Genomic DNA, 18,955 nt, shown 5'->3' with positions numbered 1-18,955 from the left:
CCATTTTGATCAATTGAGTAAGACGTCATCCAATTTCTCCACTGTATAGTTAGTAATTTTCCTTTTGCAATTAGTAGATAATTTGTGAGGAGAAACTTTTGAGACCATGTTGATACTCTATTCCTCATAAACCTGCCCCTTATACATTTAGCATCTTTTGATGATTCTTATCTGAAAACATTTTTTACTGTGATGTTTACAAAACTGATTTTCTAACTACATCATTCTTTCTGTATTAACTAATTGTCATCCAACAATAACGGAGAGATTTCCCTTTATCAGCACAGACATCTGTATAGAATAAATGCTTTTTTTCTGACCATTGGAGTGTTAGTTACAGATACGATGCCCTTTTACCACAAACACTTGTGTATTTCCTAAGAACCAGGATATTTTTTTACATAACCATAGCACAATTATCAAAACCAGAAAATTAACATTAATACAGTACTATTACCTAATCTTTTCCATATTTCGCTAGTTGTCCCAGTAATGGCCTTTGTTAAAACAAAAAACAAGTCCAGGGTCCAAATCAGAATAACACAGTACATTTAGTTGCCATGTCTGTAGTCTCCCTTTAATCTAGAACAATTCTTCAATCTGTTTCACAAGTGTCAAGGTCATGAAACACAAAGGTCAATTATTTTATAAATTCTCCCTTCATCTGAGTATTTCTGATATTCCTTCACAGTTAGATTGAGTTCACACATTGTTGGCAGGAATATCATAGAAGTGATGCTATGTCTTTTTCAGCGCATCTTATCATGGTGTCGGTTGTTCCATTACCAGGAGTTGATTTGGATCGCTGGTTTTAGGGGGTGTCTGCTAGATTTCTTCACTGTAAAGTTAATATTTTTTTCCATTAAGTTAAGCATTTTGTAAGGAGATACTTTGAGACTAAATATTCTGTTTCTCAGCAAACTTTCACATACTAATTTTAGCATCCAGTGATGTTTTTTGGATGAATTGTTACCCCTGAGAGTTGCCAAATGGCTTTCCAATTCTACCATTCCTTTTACATTTATTAGTTGGCATTCTGCTGTAAGGAAAAGCTTTCATTTTCCAACTTAGCATGAATTCATGGATTGCTATTTTATTCAGGTCTGTTACTCTCAAGTGTTTTGATGTCAGGTTGTCCCAGATTTGGCCAGTGGGAGACCTTTCAAGGTGGCTTCTGGGTCTTTTAGACATGTTCTCATCCTTTCTTGAAGAATTTCTTACTTTCTAGCACAAGATGTTTCAAGTTTGTCCTATATTTTTTCCTACCCAGCGCTGGAAGCAGCCATTTCTCCAACAATCCCTAGTTTCTCTTAGTGGAGAATGGTGTTTGGATGCTAAGGTCTGGGCCCTGCTGGGTTGCCATTGACTCTAGGCCCCTTCAACAGAAGGAGCTAAGAAACACAGATACTAGAAACCACAAGTTTTACTAATACTTCCAACTCCAATTCAGCCCCACTGGGTTCTTCCTTGTCTTCCCCCATTCCATACTTGTATCTTCTTCCTCAGAACCCTGGCTCCCAACATCATCCATAGAGTCACTCATTTGCAGAACTCTGAATTTTTTTTTTATATTGGTCATGTATTTTGCAATTAGAACTATTTTTTTTAGGTAAGCCCACAGAAAAATTACACATGTGAATTTTTCATCAGTCTGGTATTCTAAAAGGGAAAAAAAAAGGTTGGAAATGTGCCTATGCCGCCTCCCAGATAAATTTGGCAAATGAGCAAATGGTACTAAATAACTTTTTTCAATTCAGCTAACATTTATCGAGCCTCTACTTTGTTTTCTCTGTTTGTCCCTAGTCAGACTGCTGTTACTGGTTCCAAAATGTTTTCTCGTAAGCAAGAACTTGATAAGTGACCCATCGAATTAATGTGAAATTATAAGGTGTGATAACAGGAACAAGAAAAGTATTGAAAGAATAGTGACTAAAGAGAGGGGCTGGTTCAAAGACAATAATCCTAGCAAAGTAGGAAGTAGACTAAGGTGTAGGTACCAGGAGAATGGAAGTGAAGGGACAGATTAGAAAGAACTGATAAAGGAAGATTTTTCAGACTCGTCGGCCAAATGGGGGAGTGAGGAGGTGAGTCACAGCGGGTCTCATTTAGATGTGGTAATAGTAGGTCTCTCCACCAGATGGCAGTAGTGTTCTTGGTTTTTAATTTTCCGTCAAGCTGATAGATTTGTAGTTTTAGCAACTTAAAGATCAAACAGATGGATTTGAGTTTCCAACAACATTGTGAAGAATTAATGCAGTATGATACCAGCGCAAAGACAGAAACAGACCAGGAGTAGATGAATCCCTGTATGGAAAGGTGGCATTGTATATCAGTGGGGAAATTCTTCAGTAAATTCAAACTGGATCCCTATACACAAAAGTCAAATCCAGAAAGAGGACACTTATCATGATGAGCACTGAATAATGTATAGAATTGTTGAATCACTATATTTATTGCACATCTGAAACTAATAGAACACTGTTAACTATACTCGAATTAAAATAAAAAACTTAATTAAAAAAAAAGTCAAATCCAGAACTTAGATGTGAAAGGAAGTCCTGAGTTGCCTGTTATCCAGTATTGGAAAACAGCTTTCTAAATCTTGTCCAGTTTTCTAGTTGTTTAGAGCAGGAAGGCAAATCTGGTCCCGACTAATCATTGTCATAAGTGGAAATCAAATACAGTTTTTTAGAGTTTTCTTGTTCCTACAGAGTCCCTTTTTCCAGTTGCTTTTTCTCTTTGTTTTAAGTAGGCTCCACGCCGGGCCCCAGTGAGGAGGGGCTTGAACTCACAACCCTGACATCAAGGGCTGAGCTGAGATCAAGAGTCAGACACAACCCGCTGAGCCACCCAGGCGCCCCTTTTTCCAGTTGCTTTTATCTGTTTGTTTACATCCCCGTCTTCCTTGTTAGAAGTCTTCCTCAGTTGTCTGGGCATTGTTTTTGTTTTCTGCTCTTGTAATAGAGTAGGAGACTTTGGAAACGTTGCTTGTGTTGATGGGCAAGTTGCCCATGAATTTCATGTAGGGCAGAGCTTATCAACAGTGACACCACTGACATTTTGCACTGGCTAATTCTCTGTTGTGGGAGGCTTTATTGTGCATTGTAGGGTACTAAGCAGCATCCCTGGCCTCTACCCACGAGATGCCGATAGCACCCCTGCCACCAGGTTTGTGACACTCAGAACTATTTTCAGACATTGCCATATGTCTCTAGTTGAGAATCACTAACGTAGGATGACCTATCTAGGTTGTTCGAGAGGGGGCTCTTAAAGTCAGTCTTCTTGAGATGGTCATATTCTCCACAGAATTGTCCTTTTCATTCAATTTCTTTGGCCTGAAGGATAAAGTGGAGGAAGAGAGCAGGGAGCCTTCAATACTCTCCTGTTTGAAACACTTCACACCCACCCTCAGCTGTGACTGGTGTTCCTTCATTTAGAAACCATCTGTTTTCCCATCTCTGGAACCTAAACCTCCAGACTTTGGCCAGCACGTGGGAGGAGCAATCAGCTAGTGATATGGAATGGGGGAAGGGGAGGTCTGAGACTCGTCCTGATCCTCAGCCTCCATTCAACCAGTCTTCCTTAATTTAACATCCCAATTCACGCCCTTTCACAGGTGCCATTGATCCTTGAGTCTTTTGAGGATTCTGGAGTGCATATTGAATTTGTTTTTATCTTTATTTAATGTCAGTTGACAGTTTGGTCTTTCAAGTCTGCCAAGTCCATTACCATCTGTCTGCTTTCTACCCTCTAAAATTTAGTTCCTTTGGTATCATCTTTCACTCTTTATCCTTGGGGTTTATGCCACCCCCCCCAAATACTGTTAATGTAGTTTTACATAGGGAGGTTGAAAATGATAAAAATTAGATGAGTATTTCATTCTGTCGTCCTTATCTGGAAGCTTCAATTTCACATACTTCTGATAGTTTTGTCATGTTTCTAATGGTCACCAGACGTTAACTATTACTTTGGAATATGGCTATCAGGTAGAAGGGGACAGATGCAGCCTCATTTCCTTCCCACCCCTTCCCTTCTCTTACAGATAATATTAGATTTCTATTTGTTAGAGATAATATAATTAGATTTTGATACAGGGAGGAGATATTCTAATGAATAGGAGAAGTGGTGGGGACAAAAATAAGCAAAGTCATAGAAGTGGGAATGAAGAGTGAGATTGACGGAGGATGTGGGAGATTGACCTGGCTGAAATTGAAGTTTATATTGAAGGGTATGAGAGATATGAATATAATAAATAAAGTGGGGCCAGATTAGGAAGCCTAAAATACTGGTTTGAAGCGATTAGACCGAATCCAGAAGGCAGTAAGGAACTTTTCACCTTTAAACTTTTCATCTGAGACGTGATTGATGAAAGTAGGTTTGTAAAAATTAATCTAACAGCTCTGACAACAGATAGACAAGAATATGGAATGAGTAGAGGCAAAGGAGCTTTCTAGGAGACTGGGGCTGAAATCCAGATAAGAGTGATAAGTACAAGGCCACAGTGGAGGGATGGGAATGGAAAGGACAGATTAAAAAGTCGTTGATAAGGAGAATTTGATTGTATCTGTTACTGGCAGCTGGTATAGAGGTTAAATAGATCACAGTGGAACCCACAGACTCTTACATTCATGGATGGCAGAACTAAAATGTGTTACATACAGCTTTAGTTGTGGCAGGAAACGTGCCTCCTAGAGCACCGTGTGATTTAGTTACTGAGAATAGATCCAATGAATGCAACTCAAGAAAAGGGAAAGGGAGGCGATTATAAATCCACAGAGTGGCCTCACTGGGATAGGATTCCTGATGAACAGACAGGCCTTGTGGGTCACGGACCTTGAAAGAAGCTGAAACCCTTTCTCTTTCCTGTGCAAGGCCCACATGGGGCCCTTCCAGCCCCTGAGCCCCATATAATCTTTCTGGCTACATCCCTGCCACCAAGGGCATCTTCCCTCTGGTCTCCATTCGAAGGTATGGAAGAGAGTCAGGAGCCAGCTCCACCTTTCAAGCCAGGGCACAAATTGCCCATACCCGAGCCACCAGCTGTGACAGAGGCCGGGTCGGGGACAGAGTGGTTACACGGTGATATTCGTTCAGCAGCAACGAGGAGTATGGCAGGAGAACTGACCTGCCCAAATGAAACAATTGTCTTAATGACTCCGAATTGGAAGGGAAGCTGGAACTCTTTGGGGTCTAACCTTACCTTCTGAAGGTGTGGTCAGCTCCAGAACCCCCTTGCTACCTCACAGAGCCGCCGTGGGGGGTAAAGTGTGAAGACTGTGGGATTGGCCGAGTGCGCGTGCCCCATCTGTGTACGTAGTGGGTGCACAGACGAGCAGCTCTTCCTGAATCCAGCACCCGGCGGCTGCCTACCAGTCAGCCGGCCTTTCTGACAGCACCAGGCAGTCCTCCTCCGGGCCTCCTTACGTAGTGTTTATCGGTAAGGGGCACAGCTGGCCGGCCTCACCCCATATCCCCACAGGAATCGGTCTGCTGTGGGGCTCCACGGAACTCCTAGCTTTCCCAAATGAACTCAGTTTTTCGACATCTCTGCGGTTGTTCGAGCTGAAAGGTCAGCAAACCTGGCCCTCCGGCCGGTCACCTATTTTTATATAGAAAGTTTTATTGGAACCCAGCCAGAGCCGTTCATTAACACGTTGTCTGTGGTCGCTTCTGTGCACAATGGCAGAGTGGCAAGCCTAAAATATTTACTGTCTGTCCCTTTTAGAAAGAGTCTGCTGACCCCTGTTCTAGATAGCTCTAGAAATGATCTGCGTTTTTCTTAAAAACCTCAGGTTGGGGTCGCCTGGGTGGCTCAGTCGTTAAGCGTCTGCCTTTGGCTCAGGTCATGGTCCCAGGGTCCTGGGATCGAGACCCCATCGGGCTCCCTGCTCGGAAGGAAGCCTGCTTCTCCCTCTCTCACTCCCCCTGCTTGTGTTCCCTCTCTCGCTGTGTCTCTCTGTCAAATAAATAAATAAAATTAAAAAAAAAAAACAAAAAACTTCAGGTTGATGTAAAAGATTAGTGGCCACACAGTAATCAGACCATGCTTTCCCAAGCCATTTCTATTGTTCCTTAATTCCATAATCACTTTGTGGACTAAATTTCAGGCCAGAAGTCACTCAGACATCTCTAAAGATTATCTTATTGGCATAAGCAAAAGCACACATTACTATACATTTATGAACTAAACAATTAAGTAATTTGATCTAGATCGTTGTTTATAGTTTAACACACACACACACACACATCTTCAACCTGTTCTGGTTATTTACTCAAGGATTATATTTTCTTGCTACATGCACTCAAAAATAATACTATATAATTATTTCCTGTGTGATCTGGAATGTCAGGGCCTTTCTCCAAATGCAGGCTTTTCATTTGTTACCATAACATGGAGTTAGCCTTTAGATGATGTGGTTGAGTTTCCTCAAATGGGATATTAATTTTCACTCTTCACAGCTGGAGAAACAGAATCCTATTTCATGAGTTAGTGGGCCAAAGAGCCTCCTACCTTCTTACACTATCCTTCTTTTATAAAATGAATATTAACCTGATATCTTTATGAATCATTTGCAACAAGCCTGTATTTTCAAGGAGCTCACTCCATACTCAGAGGAGCATACTTAGCTAATCAGCCCACTTGGAACAAGTGAGCTTTAGCCAAGCGGTGATAAAAATACATTGCTGCAAAAGCTCTGATTTATCACTCTGGTGCCTCCTACATGGTTTGCCAACAAACTCTTTTTTGCCTGCAATATAGGATCTTTAGAGTCAGCTGCCACTCTCTCTCCGAGAGGAGAGGGGGAGAGCGTTTGTGGCTTTTGCTTTGTGAAGGAACCTCCACCCCCGTGTTCCTCCCCTAGACTCCTGATTCAAACAGTGCGAGTTGAGAAACAGGGAAATAGAATCTTCCTACCTAGTCAGGCAGCAGTTAGCTCTTTTGAATGAGAAAAAATGTGTGTTCATAATTACCAAATTTGAAATGTATAGCCATCACTGCTTCTGGAAATTTGGGGCTGTGTCTGAGCCAGACTAGCAGGGCTCCCCAGGCCTCCTCCCGTGTAAGCGGCACCTGCCCCCAGAGCCCTGGGGTTCCTCTCAAGTTCTACCTTCCTGCCCTACTCAGATGCCTTCTCTGACACCTCAGCAAGAGACCGCCCCTTTGCTTGTCTTTCCCTGGGCAACTCCCTCCCCCAACTAAACCATGAGATCCTTAAGTCCAGAGGCCATGTCTTTTCTGTTCAATAAGAGACTTAGATAAATTCACCAAGACTAAAATAGGATTACTTGTTCCCCCGCATGCAGCTCAGCGTAGGAAGTCAATGGTTTTGAGTGAACGAAGGGACTTCAGATCTGCTTGGAGCAGGAGCACCGGAGTTAGAGACAACTGCCTTACCAACAGCTCCAGAGGCAGGAAAGTTCTAGAAAGGGCATGAGTGAGAGAGCCTCAAGGTGTGATGTTGCTGCCCCTTTCTTCCCAGCCTACCCTTCCTCTCCCAACACCCCGGTTGGACTGGTGCCACTGTGGCGCTCATCGTTCACCCCATCCTTAAAGAAGATCCCTTTATATTTCAGTATCATGTCTAAAAGTCACTTAGCTCTGGATGCCACACTGCAGAAGATGTGAAGAGCCTATAGAAAAACTGCTCTGGTGCTGGAGGTCTTATTTTAATTATTCTATCAAAGTTCACTTTTTGCTCAGTATCTGATTTCATTTAGGGCTGACTTCCTCTCTTGCAGGCCCTGGACCCATGAAAGCTATATTAATTTATTTATGTGGCAGCATAGTATCAGTGGATCCCTTTCCCCTGTATTTACTCTCCTCCTCCCTTCCCCTCATTCAGGCCGCTGGCCTAGTTCAAGGTTCTTATCTCAGAGGAGGGATGTGACAGCAAGAGGCAGAGAAAGAAGAGTGTCTTCCTGGGTTTTGGTTCCAGAAACTGCCCTTAGGAGAAAGAAGAAGAAAAAACCTAGCAGCATAGACAAAATATTTGGAGGAAAAGCTAACGAGGATAGAAAAGAGTTCCCTGTGCCTGGAGGGGGATGAAGTAAATTCCTGGGCAAATACCAAGAGCAAAGACGTCAACGCTGGGTCCTGTGTGTTACTCCACAGGCTCACCTAGGGAAGGTGGTGCAATCCCAGAATTTTTTATGGGGTCTGGGAATAGAGAAGACATGTTCCTTGTATCCTCAGCAGAGCCTCAGGAAGGTTGCAAGACTTCAGAAAAGATGGGACTCCTGGGTGGTTCAGTCAGTTAAGCCTCTGCCTTTGGCTCAGGTCATGATCCCAGGGTCCTGGGATCGAGTCCTGCATCGGGCTCCTTGCTCAGTGGGGAGCTTGCTTCTCCCTCTGTCTGATGCTCCCCTTGCTTGTGCTCTTTCTTTCTCTGGCAAATAAATAAAATCTTTAAAAAAAAAAAAAAAAAAGACCAGAAAAGAAAAGGTACATGGTGGGTCCCCACTGAAGGGCCCCTTCGCAAGCTTGCAGAGACTTCAAGGCCACGTGGAAGCACGTCTCCTTGTGCCCAAGAGGATGCTGGAGAAACGGACGGTGCTCTCGGACCTGAAGAGGTCCCGAAACAGTATGGTTCAATAGATACTGGTGTGGAAGGATGACATGGGGACCAGGTTCCTTACTCCCTCCACTGCCTCCCCACCAACACCACTGCATACCATGGCACCTCATAAGGCCCTCCCAGAAACTAGACACAATCCCAGGAAAAGAAGAGATGAAAATCTACACGCTCACTCAGATTAAGTTTCTGATAATGCAGAGAGATGGCAGCTAGAAATAAAAATTAGCTTATATTTCTTATTATAAATTTGTGGTCTAAGAAATGTACCCACTGCTTATAGCTTATATTCTCAGATGACATTTCTCAGAGAGGAGCAGTGCTCAACTAACCATTTAAATGGCTTCCTAACAGGTTCTCAGGTTTTAGAAACCAAATTGTGAATATATTATCCACATATGTCCTGAGACTGAAGCCAATAACCGGAGGAAAGGGTCTCTCCTACCGGTAAGGTGTCCATATTCTCTGAACCAGGATCAAGTCAAGTGATCTGACAAGTATGAGGCTGTATTTCAACACCAAGAAAAAATTTTTTCTTAAACATGAAACTAACGCTAATTTTAGCATCAGTTGATTAAGAAACTACATAACAAAAGGCTAATATATATTTAGTAACATTGTAAGTTAATTTCTTTTATTCATTACAACATTGACGCATATTTGAGACACAATCCATGTGGATGAGCATATTTTCATTCAGTCTACAGAAAGAACATGCACACCCCTTGAGGTAATCCCACAGCTCCCAGGGGTCTGAGGGCCACAGGTGGGGGCCTGCTGAGCCAATGAATTTGAAATTGGTCTTATTTGGAAAACCCACTATGTATGATGGCAGTGTCTTGCAGAAATACCTCTTTTAGTATTCCAGTCTGTGGGCTCTGGCAGAAATAATAGTTTGCTGCAAAACAGATCACTCCTTTTTATTTGCGAAGTCTTCATACCAGCTGAATCACAGCTTGCTTTTCACTTCTCGTAACACCTTGCAACATCGCAAAATATTTGCTGGCGTTTGTGAAGGGCGGCTGCAGAATTAGTAAACTGAAAGGAGGCCTGCCTTTCCTCCCACCCTGTCAGCACCTTCTGTTCTAGCAGACCGAAAGGCAGCTTGAGAACTCTGATTGCTTCTCCAGATAAGGACAACTCTTGGCACCGAAGCCCGGAGCAAGAATGGAAGCAAGGGAAACATTAGGGAGTTTGCAGGTGCCAGTACATAATATTGTCACTTTACAGAATCGAACTTATGAAATGACTCCGTGAAGGTGAATTGCTATGGTAACCAGCCTTCTCAACTTTTATATCTGTAAGTAAGGACAGCATGGGCCATTTCTATTTGGGGGTATATAATCTGAGTCTAATGAATAACTAACTACCCATGCCCGAAATCCTAGTTAAGTAGGCTCATATAATGCTAAACCAGGAAGGAATCTTAGCAATTACCTTGTTCCACCTCCCAGGGGATAGATGGGGAAGAGAGACCTAGAGAGGTGACACTACACAGCTCATGTATGTCAGACCAGAGCCCATGTGGTCTCACCTGGCTGTCTCGTGCTCTTTTCTATATACCAGGCTGCCTTTCTGAATGGACTCACCCAACTTCCACAAGTGAAGAAGAGAAATAGGGCCACAATTAGACACGGGGCATCATCACTTCTTATTGAGATGGTAAATCAAGTATTGTCAATATGCTAGTGTCTGAGTGTCTGACTTCATCACAGTTATCACGGATTCTACGTTCTGACAACTTTCATTTACCCAGAATGATAGGTGGAAGGGGGTAGGGAGTGACCTGATGAGACTTGATCCAGTATTATGGTTTCATCATATGCCATACACAGGTTAACCATCTGCAAAGAACTAGAATGTACCAAAATTGCATTGAACATAAAGTAAACTTCCTTTAGTGATTTGATTCAAAAAATACCCTTTAGGATTTTTCAAAGCCTAGTTTCTTGAGCAATTCTCATTGCACAAATACTTGGAAAAGTGCTTTGGATAAGAACTTTCCTTCCAGTTAGTAAATCGCCAGGGCCCAGAAAATTTAGCTAGTAGGAATCTCCATAGGTTCTTGTAGAGAGGAATGGCAGAAGTTTAAGAATATTTAGTACCATTCTTGTAGGAGAAAAGCAAAGTTCAAAATTAAAACTAAACAGTGAAATTAAAGAGTGTTTTAGAGTATTACTTCATTTTAAAGGGACATATAAATACAAATACTTGGTCCCCCAAAGTCTTTAATGTGTGCGAATCATCTGGGGAGCCTGTTAAAATGCAGATTCTGGTTCATGAGATCTGAAGCCAGACCAGAGATTCTGCGTTTCTAACAAGCTCTCAGGTGGTGTCAAACCCGCTGGTCCTTGGTCTACACCTTTTGTAGCGAGAGACCAGTTTACTTGCCCCCTATCTCCCAAAATGCATTTCCTGTGAAGGTCAAGCGTGACTTTGAGATCTGTGACCGCCCCAGTCACAGGAATCCTTCTGGCCTCTGAATGCCTAGCGTTCTTACTGCATGTATCTCCACAAGGCACCTGCGTAAGGCAGTGTATTACGTCCCATACATGCATGTCTTAGATGCCCAACCAGATCGTAACCCTGTGTGTGCAACACAGATGCTGAATGAAGAACTATTGATGACTGATTGATAAATTGAAGGTTATTTCCTCCTTCCTCAGAACACTACACCTAACCCATCCATGAGCTCAAGACTTAAACCTCTGGTCTCAGAAACATTGAGTCTGTTCTGCCTGTCATCTCCCCGCCCAGTAAGCTGACCTTTTAGAAAGCAAAGGCTGTGTGGATAGTGATTGGACATGTGACAAAACCACCCGCTGTGAGGACAAAAGGGGGGAAGGGTGGGTACCTATCACAGTGGGAAGGCTGTTCATTGGTTACATCAGACTGCTGGAGGGGAAGCCGTGGGGTAAACTGAAAAGAACACAGGCTTGGAGGCCAAACACATCAGGGCCTTCAGCTGTGCATCTTTAGAAAAGTTACTTAAAATTACTGGGGATTTATTTCTTCATCGGTAAAATGAGATACTCTATCTTGTGGTTATTGTCAGAATTGTAGAAAATGTATTGTAAAATTGCCTGCTGTGATGCTCAATAAAAGACAGATGTTTATAGGGGCGCCTGGGTAGCTCAGTCATTGAGCGTCTGCCTTCGGCTCAGGTCATGATCCCAGAGTCCTGGGATCGAGCCCTGCGTCAGGCTCCCTGCTTAAGGTCTGCTTCTCCCTCCCCCGCTCCTCCTGCTTGTGTTCCCTCTCTCGCTGTGTCTGTCTCTCTCTGTCAAATAATTAAAATAAAATCTTTGAAAAAAAAAGACAGATGTTATAATCCAGCATAATCGCTTCAATTCAAAATGGAAATTGAGGCTGCCACCCATACTTGGTGTGAGAAAGCCTGCCGGATAGTTCACAGCAGGGTAACAGCGCCATCTAGTGGCGCATTGCTGCCTAACCCTCCTTACAGAATTCGGTCTTCCCCCAGTACCTTTGATGGTCATTTGATTCATTCCTTCATTTCATGCAACACGCATTTGTTGAACGCCCACTGTGTGCCGGGCACTGATTTGGCTGCTGAATATACAACAGTGAACAAGACGGACATGGTCCCTGCCTTTAGGGACTTTGTGGTCAGGTGAGGAAGACAGAAATTAAATTTTGAATTCAGATTGTGAAAAGCAGTATGAAGAAGGAGTACAGGATCCTGAGACTTTGTAATATGGCTTCCCTAGGGAATTGCCATTGAAGGTAAAAAGAAGCTGGCGAAGAGACCACATCAGGCACGTATCAGTCGTCCAGCAGCATCTCTGGGTGCCTCAACTCGGATTTAGGACCAGGATTCTGCCAGTCCATGGGGGGCTCCAGTCTTGAGCTGTGGCATCTTCCATCAGCCATTCAGCGTCCATCATCCCACTCCTTGCGAGTCACTCTGCAGACGTCATCACTGATCTTCTCATGTGATCCTTTTACAGACGATATTCAGGGGGATCAAGTAACTTGCACAAAGACATAAAATGACATGTCAGAGACAGGATCCACACCCAGTCTTTCTGCCTCCAAAGCCCACGTCCTTTCTTTTACTCATGCGGTCTCCCTAATGCCAAGCCCAGGTCTCTTTATTCTGCTGCTTGCTTTGGGCTGAAAGGAAATCATTAGAAGAAGTGTTTGGGGAGAATGAAAACATGGAGGGAAAATAAAATAATAGCTTGGTAGGTCAAGTGTGAAGGGTGGAGAGGAAACTGCTGGCTTATGGTCCATCAGTGTGTTTTAGAAAAGTAAACCTGAGAGAGCTCCTCCATCTGGAAAATAAGATCTCCTATTATACCTTACACCCTTTTGATTTAAAATGTGACACAGCTGTTGCTAAATTAAGACAATTTGAGGGATCATTTGGAGAGGAGAGGTTATTCTCTGGAGATCTACAGGAAGCTGCATGGGTTACCAAGCACTAAGAGCAAAGCTTCACTGGGTCAGAGAGTGGCTACCGGCTTATGCAGCGTGCAGGGTAACCAACCATCCTGGTTTGCCCAGGACTGAAAAGTTTCCCATAACACAGGACTTTCAGCTTGAAAACTGGGGCATTCCTGGGCAAACTATGACTGCTGGTCACCTGAGAAATGGACCAGACTGGGAGGGTCTGATGTACCCATGGATGGTAGGCCAGGGCAGTTGCTGAAACCTGGGGTCCAGTGGAAGGTTTGGTCATAGTCCAAGGCAGAAAAAGGGAGACAGGGGTGGTGTAGGTCCCTCAGCAGGATATCTTTGTGCTGAGTCCCTGGGTTTCCAGCCCAGAACTCCTGCTCCAGGACCTGGGAGCAGAACTGGTTGGTCTCAGGTAGAGGATAGATATGACAGCAGGTTGGTCTGTGCCTTAGTTTCCTCAACTATAAAATGGGATGGATAACAGTACCTACCTCCTAAGACTGTACATGAAGTACAAGACCTAATATGTATAAAGTGCTCAGAACAGTGCCTGGCCTATGAGAATACATGACCTGTAACCAGGGAATTCTCCAGAAGAGAAGTTCACATGTAGCCCTGAACTTCCATAGCTCAGTTTCCCTGTCTTTGTAAAGTGGAAACCAAAAGCCCTGCCAAACTTTTAAGAAGAAACAGAACAGGACACAATGAACAAGAACATGGATAGTGGTTAGGAATATGTGCTCTGAAATCATATCACCAGGGTTACATCCAGCTCTGCTATTTAGATGTTCATTTGTTATTTAACAAACACGTGTGGGCCAGGCACTGTTCTGGGCACTTTAAATATAACAGTGCCATTAATTCTCATAGCAGTCTTATCAGGTAGGAACTGGTATTCGTCCCATTTTACAGATGAGGGGACTAAGGCACAGAGAGGTTCTGATTTGCTCAACTCACACAAGGAGCCAGAAACTTGGGCTAGCTTTATTGACATTTCTGTTCACCTCACCGCCCCAGAAAAGTGGGGATAATAAATGATGGTACCTACTTCATAGAGCTGTTATGTAGATGTGATGCCATCAGCTATATAAAGCAGTTAGCAAAGGGTCGAGAACATAGTAAGCACTCAATACTTAAACACAAAGTACCTTACTACTTAATTGGAGTGACAATACCTATATTACATGCCATAGTTATCAAAAATTTAGCTGGCAGTTTAAGGAAGTGGCCAAATGGTCAAATAGTAAAAGTCTGGGTGGGGCAAGGTACATCCAATATCCTGAATTTAGGAATAGGAGGGAAGCCTAAAGATCCTATTTGCATGACAGACCTCATACGCCTCTGGGGAGAAGTGGCAAAAAGGACTTTAAGGATTGATGACTGGTCCCCAAACTCCAGGCTTTACTTTCCTGAACTAAGAAGGACACTAAACAAGTTCTCACCTCTGGAAAGAAGTCCCAGAAGCCCCAGATAGGAAAGCTGAGGTATCTGGAGAGGCCCACACCTGGGCCTGGGGCTTGGCTGGCCAGGGAGGCCCATACATGCTGACTTTTCTTGCCTCCCACTGTGGAAAGTCTGGGTAGGGTCATGGCTCCAGCCCATGTTCTAGATTTCTCTCATGACCACACCCCTGCTTGCCAGCCTGAAACCATCATTGTCCTAGAATTACCTCCCTGGCTTCCTCCTTCTCAACCGTCATCTTTGGCTCACAGAACACAGCCCTCTCCCTTCACCTGCTCTGTTTTTGATTTGCTCCCCTGATTGCAGGGAGGACACATACCCATCTGCCCCAAGCAGGGGTACCCTGAGGACAAAGAGGATGGGCCAGGGATGGGCAAGGTGAGGATAAGTTTCTCTGATAAGAGATATGGTGATGTTACATACAAATAGCCCTAGACTCCTGGTAAAGTCCTAGGAACTCACCCAAGTTCTTCATCAGAGAGTGTGTTAAACTTCGTTTTGGAAACCTAGTAAGAGTTGTATGTAGCATCAGTGAGAGAACAAGAACTCTCATCTAGGGTGAGTGCCAAGGGCAGTAAACATTGAGTGGACACGGGCTGTCCGGCCAAATCACATTCATCTCTCCTTCTCCCACCTCTTAAAAAGTGGTTGGAGTGGTGCTCTTGGGCTCGGGGAATTCTTCCCAGCTGTGCTGCTTTGCCCCCAGATGGATCCTCTGTCTCTCCTGTGCCCTTTCACATAGACGGCTGGGTTGGATGGTACCTGGTTTGCATTTCCATCTGTCCCCTGCATGCTGCCCTCCTCAAATCCTTGGCAACCAGAATTGGCAGATCCGTCTCTCGCCTTTGGGTGGAAGCTAACCCCTGCCCTGGGCTGGTACCTCGGGGCCCCTTGTCAGTGTGGGGGGGGATTTGGGTGATGGCTGTGCAACCTTGGTGCCTAGCATTTCAACTCTGGCTTCTGGGGTCTTGGGTCCTGGGTAGGAAGCTGCAGAGTGGAGCCACCCCATGGCGGAGAGGCGCACAACAATAGGGAGACTACCCAGGGCTGATCTGTGGGAGGAAAGGAGCATCTAGCGATCCTGCTGGTCGAAGGCGATGGCATCCTCTTCCACAAACTGATGTGGCCTGGGGAGACTTCGCTAAAGTCACCACCTAGCTTTCTGCTAGGAAAGCTTCCAAGACTGGAATTGGGCTCCAGTGGGGCTTGAGGGGTGGGCCACCCACTAGGTGCATTTGAGTCTGCATTCATTGGTCCCCCGGTCCAATTTTGCTTAACAGTAACACGTTCTTTTTCCGCGAATGTTCTGTTTTGTTCCATAGATCCTACAGGAGATAGCATGATGATGAAAACTCTGTGCTTCCCACTGCTGCTACAAAAAGACCAGATTAAAATTTTATGACACTTTTGTTTTTGTTTTTTATGTATGCTGTATGTGAAAATATCTATTACGCAAATCAAGTAGTCTGCTCCCCATTGCCAAGCATCTCTGGCACAGGAGCTGTAAGAAGAAGTGTAATGAACATAAAACAGTTTTTAGAATCCCTAATTTGGTGGCTGGTATATGAAGCTGGCAAGCCCCTCTCTGCCATTGCCTCCAAACACTGCCTGGGCTGGACATGTCCTTCCTCAGCTTACGGTGCTGCAGGGGGTGGGGGAGGTGTCTCTCCTTGGACTTCATCCCTAGGCAGCCCCCACCTTTCTGACACTCCCATTCCTGCCCTGGAGCACTGACTGGCCCTGCTTGCTGCCCTCCTGGGATCTGTGGGCTGTTCAGTCGTCACTGGCCTTCTTACTTAATCCAACGCCCACAGATGGCATTCCAGTCCTCTCGAGAGAAGAGCATCTTACTCTTCTCTTGTGGTCACTGTCATCTCCCAGACGCCTCCCCTCCTTTAGCACATTTCTTCTTTTAACTGGGAAGAGAGTCTCTTCTGACCTTCCATCTGGAGGCCTTTCCCCTCAGTAAATTCACTCCCCTCCCCACTTCCCGGCCCCACCTCAGCCTCTGCTCTCAGGTCCTTCCCAGGATGCCATTCACAATGCCACTGACGTATCTGGGCTGCCTGGGACATTTTTGTTGACATTGCCTTACCATATGGATTTGAGCTAAGCCTGTCCATGAAATAAGGTGTGGATTTATTTTATTTTTGCTTACACAGATTTTAAATGGCAGGAAGGAAAAAAAAATGAATACTGAAGGAAGGAAAAGGGAACTAGCATTTACTGAGCCCTGAGAGAGCTTGATATCGATTCCAAACACATGTCAACTTATTCATCCTTTCAATGGTCTTGAAAGGTGTTATTTATCCCATTTTATAGAGGACATGGAAGGAAAATAACTTGCATAAAGTACCAGAGCTAGTAAACAGAGAAGTCAGTTGCTAATTTGCTTTTCATTTAGTGTGAAAATTTTCTGAATGATTCAGTCCTTTAAAAAAAAAAGACTTCTACAAACAATCATAAGAGAATATTATGAAAATCTATATGCCAACAAATTGGACAACCTGGAAGAAATGGATTAATTCCCAGAGACATATAAACTACCCAAAACTTAAACAGGGAGAAGTAGAAAATTTTTACAGACCAATAACCAGCAAAGAAATTGAGTCAGTAATCAAAAAACTCCCAACAAACAAAAGTCCAGGACCAGAAGGATTTACAGGTAAATTCTATCAAATATTTAAAGAAAAATTAATACTTACTCTTCTTAAACTATTCCAAAAAAGAGAAAAGGAAAATTTCCAAATTCATTCTCTGAGGCCAGCATTACCCTGATACCAAAGCCAGATAAAGACTCCACTAAAAATGAGAACTACAGGCCAATAGTAAAATCTTTTTTTTTTTAAGATTTTATTTATTTATTTAACAGAGAGAGACATAGCGAGAGCGGGAACACAAGCAGGGGGAGCGGGAGAGGGAGAAGCAGGCTTCCCACAGAGCGGGGAGCCCGATGTGGGACTCGATCCCAGGACCCTGGGATCATGACCTGAGCCGAAGGCAGATGCTTAACGACTGAGCCACCCAGGCGCCCCATAAATAAAATCTTTAAAAAAAAAAAAAAGAAATAAAAGGAATCTATATCAGTAAGGAAGAAGTAAGACTTTCAGTATTTGCAGACAAAATTCTACTCTATGTAGAAAACCCGAAAGACCACCAAAAAACTAAAACTGATAAATGAATTCAGTAAAGTCACAGGATATAGGGGCACCTGCGTGGCTCAGTTGGTTAAGTGGCCAACTCTTGGTTTTGGCTCAGGTCATGATTGCATGCTCTTGAAATCAGGCCCTGCATCCAGCTCCTCACTCAGCGGGGAATCTGCTTGAAGATTCTCTCCCTCTGCCCCTCCCCATACACACACACACACACACACTCTCTCTCTCTCAAATAAACAAATCTTAAAAAAAAAAGAAGTCACAGGATACAAAATTAATATACAGAAATCTGTTGTTTCTATATACCAATAATGAAGCAGCAGAAAGAGAAATTAAGAAAATAATCCCATTTACCATTGCACCAAAAATAAAAGGATACCGAGGAAAAAACCTAACCAAAACTATCCAACACTGATTAAAGAAATTGAAGACAACACAAAGAAATAAAAAGGCATTCCATGCTCATGGATTGGAAGAAAAATATTGTTAAAATGTCTATACTACCCAAAGCAATCCACACATTTAATTCAACCCCTATCAAAATACCACCAGCATTTTTCACAGAACTAGAACGAACAATCTTAAAACTTGTATGGAACCACAAAAGACCCTAAAAAGCTAAAGCAATCTTGAAAAAGAAAAGCAAAGCTGGAGGCATCACAATTCTAGGCTTCAAGTGGTATTACAAAGCTGTAGTCATCAAGACAGTATGTACTGGCATAAAAATAAACACATAGATCAATAGAACAGAATAGAAAATCCATAAATAAACCCACAATTATATGGTCAGTTAATCTTCAACAAGGCAGGAAAAAATATCCAGTGGGAAAAAGACAGTCTCTTCAACAAATGGTGTTGGGAAAACTGGACAGCTACATGCAGAAGAATGAAACTGGATGACTTTCTTACACCAAAATAAATTCAAAATGGAATAAAGACCTAAATGTGAGACAGGAAACCATAAAAATCCTAGAAGAGAGCACAGGCAGTAACTTCTTTGACATAAACTGTAGCAACTTCTTTCTAGATGTGTCTCCTGAGGCAAGGGAAACAAAAGCAAAAATGAACTACTGGGACTTCATCAAAATAAAAAGCTTTTGCACAGTGAAGGAAACACTCAACAAAATGAAAAGGCAACCTACAGATTGGGAGAAAATATCCGCAAATGACATATCTGATAAAGGGTTATCCAAAATCTACAAAGAACTTATCAAACTCAACACCCAAAAAACAAATGATCCAGTTAAGAAAAGGGCAGAAGCCATGAATAGACATTTTTCCAAAGAAGACATTCAGATGGCCAAAAGAACATGAAAAGATGCTCAACATCACTTATCATCAGGG

General features: G+C 43.3%; 1 long non-coding RNA gene across 1 annotated transcript in view; it reads right to left on the bottom strand.

Moving 5' to 3' along the window:
* Positions 1-12,162: 12,162 nt before the first annotated feature.
* Positions 12,163-18,955, bottom strand: part of LOC118008171 — a 49,820-nt gene continuing 43,027 nt past the window's right edge. The window contains exon 4 of the long non-coding RNA XR_004678602.1: positions 12,163-12,568. This is a non-coding gene — a long non-coding RNA (uncharacterized LOC118008171). The remainder of the gene's footprint in view (positions 12,569-18,955) is intronic.

Source organism: Mirounga leonina, unplaced genomic scaffold (genome assembly GCF_011800145.1).
Source record: "Mirounga leonina isolate KUSES-001 unplaced genomic scaffold, KU_Mleo_1.0 Mir_125, whole genome shotgun sequence".
Taxonomy (NCBI): Eukaryota; Metazoa; Chordata; class Mammalia; order Carnivora; family Phocidae; genus Mirounga; species Mirounga leonina.
Note: the sequence above shows the minus strand (reverse complement) of the source record. Positions and strands in the feature narration are given on the sequence as shown.